This window comes from Camelina sativa, chromosome 2, assembly GCF_030686135.1.
Source record: "Camelina sativa cultivar CO46 ecotype springtype chromosome 2, ASM3068613v1".
Classification (NCBI taxonomy): Eukaryota; Viridiplantae; Streptophyta; class Magnoliopsida; order Brassicales; family Brassicaceae; genus Camelina; species Camelina sativa.
In genome coordinates this window covers 12,424,810-12,437,158 of record NC_141881.1, presented here as the reverse complement: position 1 = coordinate 12,437,158, position 12,349 = coordinate 12,424,810, and the positions used below count along the sequence as shown (strand labels likewise).

The window sequence follows — 12,349 nt, the reverse complement described above, 5'->3', positions numbered from 1 at the left end:
AGGCTTCACGACCGTCTTCACAAACCGTTCGTTGGAACCTCCTCAACTCTCGTTTCTATCGTTTGAATCCTCTCTGGATTCGAACCCTTGATGCTTGGCCGAGGAAAGTCCCACCGATTCTGACTTGACCGAAGATACACTCCTCCATCGATCCATAGCCACGTCCGCGGGTCACATCAGGGATGGTTGATGTCAATATGGGTAAGAATTTCAAGATGAAGTTTGATATCAAGGATGCTAAGAAGAAGCCAACTATTGATGGGCAGCCCTTCGTGATTGAAGAGAAAGATCAGAAAGCTGGGTTTGACATCTTTGAGGGTGTGAATGAGGCAGAAACAGGAGTTTGGGTAACCAAAGAAAAAACTCGAAGGGGCACTCGATCGTGTTCCAACTCGAGTGCAGTTGTTGCTCTCCCTAAGCGTCATGACCTTCTTCCTAAACTTCACCAACAGCAAGAGACAAGTCCTCCCGCGCTTGACAGTTTGTCTGAACTCCAAACTACCAAGATTCTAGGGGATTCAGTGAGAGAGTTAACAGCTATGGTGAAGGAGATGAGTGGGCAAATTAAGAAGCTCCTAGGTACAATGAGAAGTTCTCCTCCAAGGAAATTAAGGAAGAGGTTTGGGATAATGAAGAAGAGGAGTTCATTTGTTGTTGAACCTGGGCAGAATGTTAAAGAGCATCTGGCTAGACAATGCATTGTAGAGGGGTGTCTGAAGCCTCTCTATGAACCTCCCAAAGCATAAGGAGTATGCAAAGTCAAGCTAGAGACTTTAAACAAGCTCACTTGGGAGGAAGTCCCAAAGGTATCTCTGTAAATACAATCTAGGATCTTGTGTTTTTAATTTTTGTTTTTCGTTTCCTGCTGTTCAGCAATCCACAGAAGGGAGTATGGCCAACTAAAGTGGCAAATGAAAAAAAATACAAATAGCAGAGTGTTGGGTTTAGCAGACATGGAATGAAGCAATAGAAGAGGAGCTCTCGTGAAGCTCTTGCTGACGACTCGAACTAGCCACAACTCGACGACGTTCTGACTCGATCCGGTGTTGAAGACTCCCACTCGATCGACGACGAACCAGAGCTGCTCCTGGAACCAACCATCACTCCCACTCGATCAACGATGAAGCGGAGCTGCTCCCGGAACCAACCAAGACTCCCACTCGATCAACGACGAACCGGAGCTACTCCCGGAACCAACCAAGACTCCCACTCGATTGACGACGAACCGGAGCTGCTCCCGGAACCAACCATCATCTCACTCGATCCACCGTCGCGAGCACCGACTCCTTTTTCTACTACTGAGGTACTCCAACATTTCCTTTGTATATACCATATCATCCTTGCATTTGTTTCTATTATGATTCTCAAATCCTACTTCAAATTTTTCTTACACAGAGGACTGTGTAATTTAAGTTTGGGGGAGGGTTTGAGATGATGTATCTAATGTTGTCTTCTGTGACTTTTATTTCAAATTTTTGCATCATATCATGTTTGAGTCTACATTCATCTATTTGCATAGAAAAGCTATAAAAATTTGAAAAATTTCAAAAATTTCCACAAAAACAGAGTGTTCATGTAGTTTACATTTGCATATTAGAATTGAGTCTAGTGTTGTTCATTTAGGAATGTTGTATTTAGCATAAGGGTTGATGATGATTGTAACCTTGTTAACATGTTGAATTCAATAGGATAGGATCAAGGCCCTTGTTATTAGTTCTTTGATGCATGTTGATTGAACTTGAAATGTAAGACTGAACCAGGTTTTGAATTCTCAAAATTGCATTCTAGTCTTGATTCAAGCTTGTTTTGAATTGACATCATTCCCTATCTACCTGAACCTAATCCTGACTTGAAATTATCATGTTATGCATTGAAGTTGAACTCATGGATACCACATACATACTTGGATTATCTTTCTTCGTTTTACCACCCTTGTTAATCCAAGTAGCTGATTCTCATCTTTGGAACAGTTTCCCGCACCCTTAACCAACCCTTCTTTCAAGCCAATTGTATTTTTTGAGTGTGAGGCCTTTTCCGAGTTGAGCTTGTTAGAAAGTGTTAAGCCGACAAGAGTAGGATCCTGTGTAGTTCTAGTTCGCGCTATCCGGACTAGTAGGACTAGGTGAGAACTTGATTTTGGGTTTTGGGATTGGATTTGTTCTGAAAAGAGAAAAACAAAAAAAAATGGGTAAAGAGTCATTAGGAGGGGGAATGTGTTTTCAAGGTTTACAAGTCTAGTAAAGGATGTTGGTTGTGCAATGTAAAAGAGTTATTGGTTCTGGCATAGAAAGAACAGTTTAGACAAGGAAGAGAAAGCAAAACGCTTAAGAAGTCTAGAATTCTAAGAAGAAAAGAAAGAGAACCATAGTGATAAAAAAGTTTCCCATCCGCTAGATTTATATGAAGTAACCTCCTCCTAAGGCTACGTTAAAAGAATCAGAGAATGGGTTTTAGAAGAGATATCGACGAAGGGTAGAGATAGGACCAACTTCTGGGTTAGAAAGTTAGAGCTAAGTTTCCTTGGGACCTTTGGGTAGACGGGTACTGCTCTTGTATGTATCAGTTGGTTTCAACCTTTAGCCTTCTCTTAAGCTCAACTCATTTTCGTGAGAGATCCCTGTTCTATATTGTTAAAACCACTTGCAAAGGAGACCATTTTTGTCTCTACCCTTTTCACCCTGGCCAAATGAGTTTGATGACATTGCATAGCTTGATTCATGGTTCTTTGTTAATGAATGTTAAAGGGTATGATAGAAATGATGGCATGTGTAGACTAAGGTTCGGAATCGTTTCAGGTTGTGATGAGCTTGTCTAAAGTTTTTAAATAGAGTTCCTTCACCATGCATCATAGAACTAATAACAAGGACCTTGATTCTAACTACTCTATTCAGCATGTTTTAGGTTCTGAGACCCCATCTTCAAACCTCTCTTCCATACTTTGTTCTTGGTTGTTTGCTTGAGGGCAAGCAAAGAATAAGTTTGGGGGAGTTGATATGTATATATTTTACACATATTCATGATGCATTTGTCATTCATTTTGTTCTCTTAACTCATTGCTTTGTATTGTTTTTAGTGTCTTTTGTACAACATGCATATCTAGGTAGTCTTTGCATTGGTCTTGCACGCATCTTGCATTTTGGAGTTGTTTCAGGTGTTTTAGGAGGTATCCAAACCATCAAATGCAAACAAAGATCAGAAGAGCAGTTAAGCGACTCGATCTACACTACCCAGCGACGCAAGCTTCCACGTCTTTGATCGAGTCGAGTGAAGATTTTATTTTCGGATTCAGCTTTTGACATCTTCATCAAAGTTGTATAGAATTGAGTCATCTTTCCAGTGCAGTTTATATCAAACCAATCGGAGTCGTGGTTCATGAGTTATCTTTGTTTTAGTGGATGCATGTACGTTCAGAAATCTGACTCGACCCGCACGCAAAGGAGAGCTCCCACTCGATCGGATGTTAGCAGCAACTCGACCAAGACGTCCCAGGATGGCTCCTAAGCACCCTCAAGACGCGACTCGATCAGCAGCTCCCGAGCATCCTCACATCGCGGCTCGATCGACAGTTTCTGAGCACCCTCACGTCGCGACTCGATCGACAGTTTCTGAGCACCCTCACGTCGCGACTCGATCGACACTCTCACGTTGCGACTCGATCGACACTCTCACGATGCGACTCGATCGACACTCTTACGTCGCGACTCGATCGACACTCTCACGATGCGACTCTATCGACGCTCTTAAACCGACGTCCTGGTTATGTCCCGAAGACGCATCCGAGAAGGATTCCCAAACTGACGTTCTACATTGTCGTTTTATGTTTTAGAGATTTCCATGTTTTTCCTATAAATACGTTTTGTTAAGTTTTCACTCGGACATCTTAGCTTTTATCTTGTTTTTGTTCTTTCCCTTAAGGTTTACCCTAGCCACCTAAAACGCTTGACACTTTGTATCCCGATACCTTTGAATTTATTCAGTATTTGATTCGATTTTTTCTGCAATCTTGTTCATCTCATTTTTACCTATCTAAGAATGCTTGTTTCAATGTTTTCTGAGTTTGTATCTTTGATGATGATTTTCGGATCTGAGTAGTGTGGTAGTTCTTGAGGATGGGATAGATTAGGTGGAGGATCTTAGGATGTAGTGTGTTTAAGCTTTGATTGTATGATTCCCTTCTGGACTAGAGTTAGAAATACTAGTTTCTCTCTGATAAATTGAAACTGGGTTTTAGACATTTCCGCATCCAAAAGGTGTTCGATGAAATGTCTGACCAACTAGTGCCAGAGACTTACGTTTCTAGCCTAAGAGATTAGTTGTCTAGGATGTTTGTTGACGTGAATGAACTTGTTTTTCATGCCATGCTCGATTATGTTTCTCTAGCGAGAGCTAGGTTTGGAAGTGATTGAGTTTGAGTAGCTTCTGTCAAGAGATTGGATTAGCTAAGAAATGATGTTCATTGTTTAGGGATGGTTTGCTTGTGGCATGTTAAATACTCTATAGACTAGGATACTCCACCGACATCAATTACTCCCATCCTTAGGACCTCTTTCTTTCTGAATTTTATTACATTCCTGAGACTGTTTCGTTTCTTGCCTTTTAGTTCATGCTTAGACTCGTTTATGTTTTTATTCATTTTCGCCTCTTGTCATGCATTCTTGTTTCTAATTCTGTGACTTATTTTCCTTTCGTATCGTCATCATTCTAGGACTGTTAGACAAACACTCTCTTTGAATTGGCTTGACTTGTGATTTCTTGATTGCATCTTGATTGCTAGTAAAGTTTCCCATTTGGATTGACACCTTAAGTACTACAACTACATAAGGTTAATTGAGACCTGCTAGGATAGATACACAAAAATCTTAGTATCAATTTGGCGCCGTTGTCATTTGGGATTCGTTTTGCTACATTTAAGATTTCAAGTTTTGCAAGATTAAGTTCTGTTACACTTATCATTCTGGGTACTGACTTGTTTTGGTTGTCTGCTTGTTTGTTTTGCATCTCAGGTACCTATTGATTGCAACCTTGCATGCACACCAGATCAAGAGGGCATCAGAATCTCATTCCTGTTATCGACGAAATCAACCGATTGCAATGCCCACGACAAGCTCGTCAACCCACTGATCATCCCACACAAGTCACTATGGAACAACAGCATGAACCACATCACGGACCGCGAAACATTGGTGCTGGGGATGCACCAAACACTCATACTCAGCGTGCTGGAATCGTCCCTCCCGCCGTGCAGAACAACAACTTTGAAATCAAAAGTGGCCTGATCTCCACGATCCAAGGAAACAAGTTCCACGGGTTGCCTATGGAGGATCCACTCGACCACTTGAACGAGTTCGACCGTCTGTGCAGTCTCACCAAGATCAATGGTGTGTGTGAGGATGGTTACAAGTTGCGCCTTTTCCCTTTCTCCCTGGGAGACAAGGCTCATCAATGGGAGAAAAACCTTCCTAAGGGATCAATCACCACCTGGGATGGTTGCAAGAAAGCATTCTTGGCCAAGTTTTTCTCCAACTCCAGAACAGCACGTCTCAGGAATGAGATTTCCAGCTTCACTCAGAAGAGCTCCGAATCATTCTGTGAAGCATGGGAGCGTTTCAAGGGTTACCACAGCCAGTGTCCACACCATGGTTTCAGCAATGAGTCACTGCTGAGCACTCTCTACCGTGGTGTACTTCCAAAGATACGCATGCTGCTTGACACTGCTTCAAATGGCAACTTCTTGAACAAAGACGTAGATGAAGGTTGGCAACTCGTCGAAAATCTCGCCCAGTCTGATGGCAACTACCATGACGACTATGATCGCACAGTTAGAGGAGATGCTGGCTCTGAGGAGAAGTACAAGAGAGACCTCAAGAATGTCAATGACAAGCTTGATCGCCTCTTGCTCAACCAACAAAAGAGCATCCACTTCGTATCTGAGGGTGAACCTTTTCACGTCCAAGATGGGGAGGGTGAGCAGTCTGAGGAGATCAGCTACGTCCAGAATCAAGGTGGATACAACAAGGGTTACAACCCCTATCAGACGAACCCCAATTTGTCTTACCGGAGCACCAACGTTGCAAATCCACAGGATCAGGTGTACCCTCCTCAACAGCAACAACTAGGTCAACAAAAACCTTTTGTGCCTTACAATCAGGGATTCGTCCCTAAACAACAGTTCCAGCAAGGTTACCAAGCTCTCTCAGGACCACCACCAGGATTCCGCCCTCAACCAGTTCAGCCTACTCCAGCCCCATATCAAGAAATGAAGCAAATGATGCAACAACTTCTTCAGCGTCAAGCTAGCGGTTCTCTAGATACTGCTAAGAAGTTTGCTGAACTCAGTCAGCGAATGGAGTGTTCATACAATGATCTTAATGTCAAGTTTGAAGCTCTTAGCTCCAAGATGAAGTACATGGAAGGCAAGACTGTTTCTACTTCTACCCCAACACTTGGCCAACTACCTGGAAAAGCAGTTCAAAATCCCAAGGACTATGCTACTCTCCATGCCATCACCACCCAAGCTGTAGATGTACGGCTCACTGAGGACAATGAGAGTTTAGATGGGGAGGATTTTCTTCAAGATGTAGTTCAGATAAAGGATCCCGTCGAGGTGCTCAAGGATCCAATTAAGTCAGCCAAGCAATCTGATCCTGAAGCTACTAAAGAACCCGCTGCTCCCAAGGATAAACCTTTGAGATTCATTCCTCCACCATACAAGCCACCTCTACCATTTCCAGTGAGGTTTAAGAAGCAGCTTACTGAGAAGTATAAAACTCTGTTTGAAAACCAAGTCAAGGAGATTGAACTTAGGATGCCTTTGCTTGATGCATTTGCACTTGTGCCTCAATATCAAAAGTTTTTAACTGACTTGGTAACCGAAAAGACCAAAGAGAAGGAGGAGATAGCTAAAGGAGCTCAAGCTAAGGCTATGGAAGATGAGAGGGTAGTGCATGACATAGGTGGGGTTATTCATGAATGCAAGGCTGTTATTCAGAAGATGATTATCCCAAAAAAGCTAGAGGACCCTGGTTCTTTCACCTTGCCTTGTTCTCTAGGTCCATTGGCCTTCAAAAAGTGCCTATGCGACCTTGGTGCTTCAGTAAGCCTCATGCCACTCTCTGTAGCTCAGAGGCTAGGATTCAACGAATACAAGTCATGCAACCTCCGCTTAATATTGGCTGATAGGACTACTAGATTGCCTCATGGTCTATTAGAGAACCTGCCCATCAAAATTGGACATGCTGAGATTCCTACTGACATTGTGGTGCTGGGAATGGATGAAGAGCCTAAAGATCCACTAATCCTGGGAAGGCCTTTCTTAGGTACAGCTGGAGCAGTCATTTGATGTCAAGAAGGGGATGATTGATCTCAATCTGGGTAAGAATTTCAAGATGAAGTTTGATATCAAGGATGCTAAGAAGAAGCCAACTATTGATGGGCAGACCTTCGTGATTGAAGAGAAAGATCAGAAAGCTGGGTTTGACATCTTTGAGGGTGTGAATGAGGCAGAAACAGGAGTTTGGGTAACCAAAGAAAAAACTCGAAGGGGCACTCGACCGTGTTCCAACTCGAGTGCAGTTGTTGCTCTCCCTAAGCGTCATGACCTGCTTCCTAAACTTCACCAACAGCAAGAGACAAGTCCTCCCGCGCTTGACAGTTTGTCTGAACTCCAAACTACCAAGATTCTAGGGGATTCAGTGAGAGAGTTAACAGCTATGGTGAAGGAGATGAGTGGGCAAATTAAGAAGCTCCTAGGTACAATGAGAAGTTCTCCTCCAAGGAAATTAAGGAAGAGGTTTGGGATAATGAAGAAGAGGAGTTCATTTGTTGTTGAACCTGGGCAGAATGTTAAAGAGCATCTGGCTAGACAATGCATTCTAGAGGGATCTCTGAAGCCTCTCTATGAACCTCCCAAAGCATAAGGAGTATGCAAAGTCAAGTTAGAGACTTTAAACAAGCTCACTTGGGAGGAAGTCCCAAAGGTATCTCTGTAAATACAATCTAGGATCTTGTGTTTTTAATTTTTGTTTTTCGTTTCCTGCTGTTCAGCAATCCACAGAAGGGAAGTATGGCCAACTAAAGTGGCAAATGAAAAAAAATACAAATAGCAGAGTGTTGGGTTTGGCAGACATGGAATGAAGCAATAGAAGAGGAGCTCTCGTGAAGCTCTTGCCGACGACTCGAACTAGCCACAACTCGACGACGTTCTGACTCGATCCGGTGTTGAAGACTCCCACTCGATCGACGACGAACCAGATCTGCTCCTGGAACCAACCATCACTCCCACTCGATCAACGATGAAGCGGAGCTGCTCCCGGAACCAACCAAGACTCCCACTCGATCAACGACGAACCGGAGCTACTCCCGGAACCAACCAAGACTCCCACTCGATTGACGACGAACCGGAGCTGCTCCCGGAACCAACCATCATCTCACTCGATCCACCGTCGCGAGCACCGACTCCTTTTTCTACTACTGAGGTACTCCAACATTTCCTTTGTATATACCATATCATCCTTGCATTTGTTTCTATTATGATTCTCAAATCCTACTTCAAATTTTTCTTACACAGAGGACTGTGTAATTTAAGTTTGGGGGAGGGTTTGAGATGATGTATCTAATGTTGTCTTCTGTGACTTTTATTTCAAATTTTTGCATCATATCATGTTTGAGTCTGCATTCATCTATTTGCATAGAAAAGCTATAAAAATTTGAAAAATTTCAAAAATTTCCACAAAAACAGAGTGTTCATGTAGTTTACATTTGCATATTAGAATTGAGTCTAGTGTTGTTCATTTAGGAATGTTGTATTTAGCATAAGGGTTGATGATGATTGTAACCTTGTTAACATGTTGAATTCAATAGGATAGGATCAAGGCCCTTGTTATTAGTTCTTTGATGCATGTTGATTGAACTTGAAATGTAAGACTGAACCAGGTTTTGAATTCTCAAAATTGCATTCTAGTCTTGATTCAAGCTTGTTTTGAATTGACATCATTCCCTATCTACCTGAACCTAATCCTGACTTGAAATTATCATGTTATGCATTGAAGTTGAACTCATGGATACCACATACATACTTGGATTATCTTTCTTCGTTTTACCACCCTTGTTAATCCAAGTAGCTGATTCTCATCTTTGGAACAGTTTCCCGCACCCTTAACCAACCCTTCTTTCAAGCCAATTGTATTTTTTGAGTGTGAGGCCTTTTCCGAGTTGAGCTTGTTAGAAAGTGTTAAGCCGACAAGAGTAGGATCCTGTGTAGTTCTAGTTCGCGCTATCCGGACTAGTAGGACTAGGTGAGAACTCGATTTTGGGTTTTGGGATTGGATTTGTTCTGAAAAGAGAAAAACAAAAAAATGGGTAAAGAGTCATTAGGAGGGGGAATGTGTTTTCAAGGTTTACAAGTCTAGTAAAGGATGTTGGTTGTGCAATGTAAAAGAGTTATTGGTTCTGGCATAGAAAGAACAGTTTAGACAAGGAAGAGAAAGCAAAACGCTTAAGAAGTCTAGAATTCTAAGAAGAAAAGAAAGAGAACCATAGTGATAAAAAAGTTTCCCATCCGCTAGATTTATATGAAGTAACCTCCTCCTAAGGCTACGTTAAAAGAATCAGAGAATGGGTTTTAGAAGAGATATCGACGAAGGGTATAGATAAGACCAACTTCTGGGTTAGAAAGTTAGAGCTAAGTTTCCTTGGGACCTTTGGGTAGACGGGTACTGCTCTTGTATGTATCAGTTGGTTTCAACCTTTAGCCTTCTCTTAAGCTCAACTCATTTTCGTGAGAGATCCCTGTTCTATATTGTTAAAACCACTTGCAAAGGAGACCATTTTTGTCTCTACCCTTTTCACTCTGGCCAAATGAGTTTGATGACATTGCATAGCTTGATTCATGGTTCTTTGTTAATGAATGTTAAAGGGTATGATAGAAATGATGGCATGTGTAGACTAAGGTTCGGAATCGTTTCAGGTTGTGATGAGCTTGTCTAAAGTTTTTAAATAGAGTTCCTTCACCATGCATCATAGAACTAATAACAAGGACCTTGATTCTAACTACTCTATTCAGCATGTTTTAGGTTCTGAGACCCCATCTTCAAACCTCTCTTCCATACTTTGTTCTTGGTTGTTTGCTTGAGGGCAAGCAAAGAATAAGTTTGGGGGAGTTGATATGTATATATTTTACACATATTCATGATGCATTTGTCATTCATTTTGTTCTCTTAACTCATTGCTTTGTATTGTTTTTAGTCTCTTTTGTACAATATGCATATCTAGGTAGTCTTTGCATTGGTCTTACACGCATCTTGCATTTTGGAGTTGTTTCAGGTGTTTTAGGAGGTGTCCAAACCATCAAATGCAAACAAAGATCAGAAGAGCAGTTAAGCGACTCGATCTACACTACCCAGCGACGCAAGCTTCCACGTCTTTGATCGAGTCGAGTGAAGATTTTATTTTCGGATTCAGCTTTCGTGATCTTCATAAAAGTTGTAGAGAATTGAGTCATCTTTCCAGTGCAGTTTATATCAAACCAATCGGAGTCGTGGTTCATGAGTTATCTTTGTTTTAGTGGATGCATGTACGTTCAGAAATCTGACTCGACCCGCACGCAAAGGAGAGCTCCCACTCGATCGGATGTTAGCAGCAACTCGACCAAGACGTCCCAGGATGGCTCCCAAGCACCCTCAAGACGCGACTCGATCAGCAGCTCCCGAGCATTCTCACATCGCGACTCGATCGACAGTTTCTGAGCACCCTCACGTCGCGACTCGATCGACAGTTTCTGAGCACCCTCACGTCGCGACTCGATCGACACTCTCACGTCGCGACTCGATCGACACTCTCATGATGCGACTCGATCGACACTCTTACGTCGCGACTCGATCGACACTCTCACGATGCGACTCTATCGACGCTCTTAAACCGACGTCCTGGTTATGTCCTGAAGACGCATCCGAGAAGGATTCCCAAACCGACGTTCTACATTGTCGTTTTATGTTTTAGAGATTTCCATGTTTTTCCTATAAATACGTTTTGTTAAGTTTTCACTTGGACATCTTAGCTTTTATCTTGTTTTTGTTCTTTCCCTTAAGGTTTACCCTAGCCACCTAAAACGCTTGACACTTTGTATCCCGATACCTTTGAATTTACTCAGTATTTTGATTCGATTTTTTCTGCAATCTTGTTCATCTCATTTTTACCTATCTAAGAATGCTTGTTTCAATGTTTTCTGAGTTTGTATCTTTGATGATGATTTTCGGATCTGAGTAGTGTGGTAGTCCTTGAGGATGGGATAGATTAGGTGGAGGATCTTAGGATGTAGTGTGTTTAAGATTTGATTGTATGATTCCCTTCTGGACTAGAGTTAGAAATACTAGTTTCTCTCTGATAAATTGGAACTGGGTTTTAGACATTTCCGCATCCAAAAGGTGTTCGATGAAATGTCTGACCAACTAGTGCCAGAGACTTACGTTCCTAGCCTAAGAGATTAGTTGTCTAGGATGTTTGTTGACGTGAATGAACTTGTTTTTCATGCCATGCTCGATTATGTTTCTCTAGCGAGAGCTAGGTTTGGAAGTGATTGAGTTTGAGTAGCTTCTGTCAAGAGATTTGATTAGCTAAGAAATGATGTTCATTGTTTAGGGATGGCTTGCTTGTGCCATGTTAAATACTCTATAGACTAGGATACTCCACCGACATCAATTACTCCCATCCTTAGGACCTCTTTCTTTCTGAATTTTATTACATTCCTGAGACTGTTTCGTTTCTTGCCTTTTAGTTCATGCTTAGACTCGTTTATGTTTTTATTCATTTTCGCCTCTTGTCATGCATTCTTGTTTTTAATTCTGTGACTTATTTTCCTTTCGTATCGTCATCATTCTAGGACTGTTAGACAAACACTCTCTTTGAATTGGCTTGACTTGTGATTTCTTGATTGCATCTTGATTGCTAGTAAAGTTTCCCATTTGGATTGACACCTTAAGTACTACAACTACATAAGGTTAATTGAGACCTGCTAGGATAGATACACAAAAATCTTAGTATCACTGAGTCGCACAACCAACCACCCCAAGCGACCGAGTAACAAGAGAGATGAGCTGGAATACTCCATTCCCGCTCCAGCCACGGATTACAGATGGGACCCGGCTAAACAAGCTCAAGTCGCGGCTTGCTTCTCATACCACTTCTTGAACCTTGCCTTCATCTTTGCCTCAAGCTCCCAAGTCTGCTCCTCAACACCATCACAGTTCCACAGGACTCTCATCAAAGGAATCTTCTTCTTCTGAAGTTCCTTGATCCTCCTCTCGAGAACGCTCACTTGTCTCGCCTCCAATGTCATGTTAGGCTGAAGATCCTA

General features: G+C 42.1%; 1 non-coding gene across 1 annotated transcript; it reads right to left on the bottom strand.

Moving 5' to 3' along the window:
• Positions 1 to 5,536: 5,536 nt before the first annotated feature.
• LOC147948501 (small nucleolar RNA R71) lies at positions 5,537 to 5,643 on the bottom strand. The gene has a single exon (XR_015585965.1). It is a non-coding gene; the product is annotated as a small nucleolar RNA R71 (small nucleolar RNA).
• Positions 5,644 to 12,349: the final 6,706 nt, after the last annotated feature.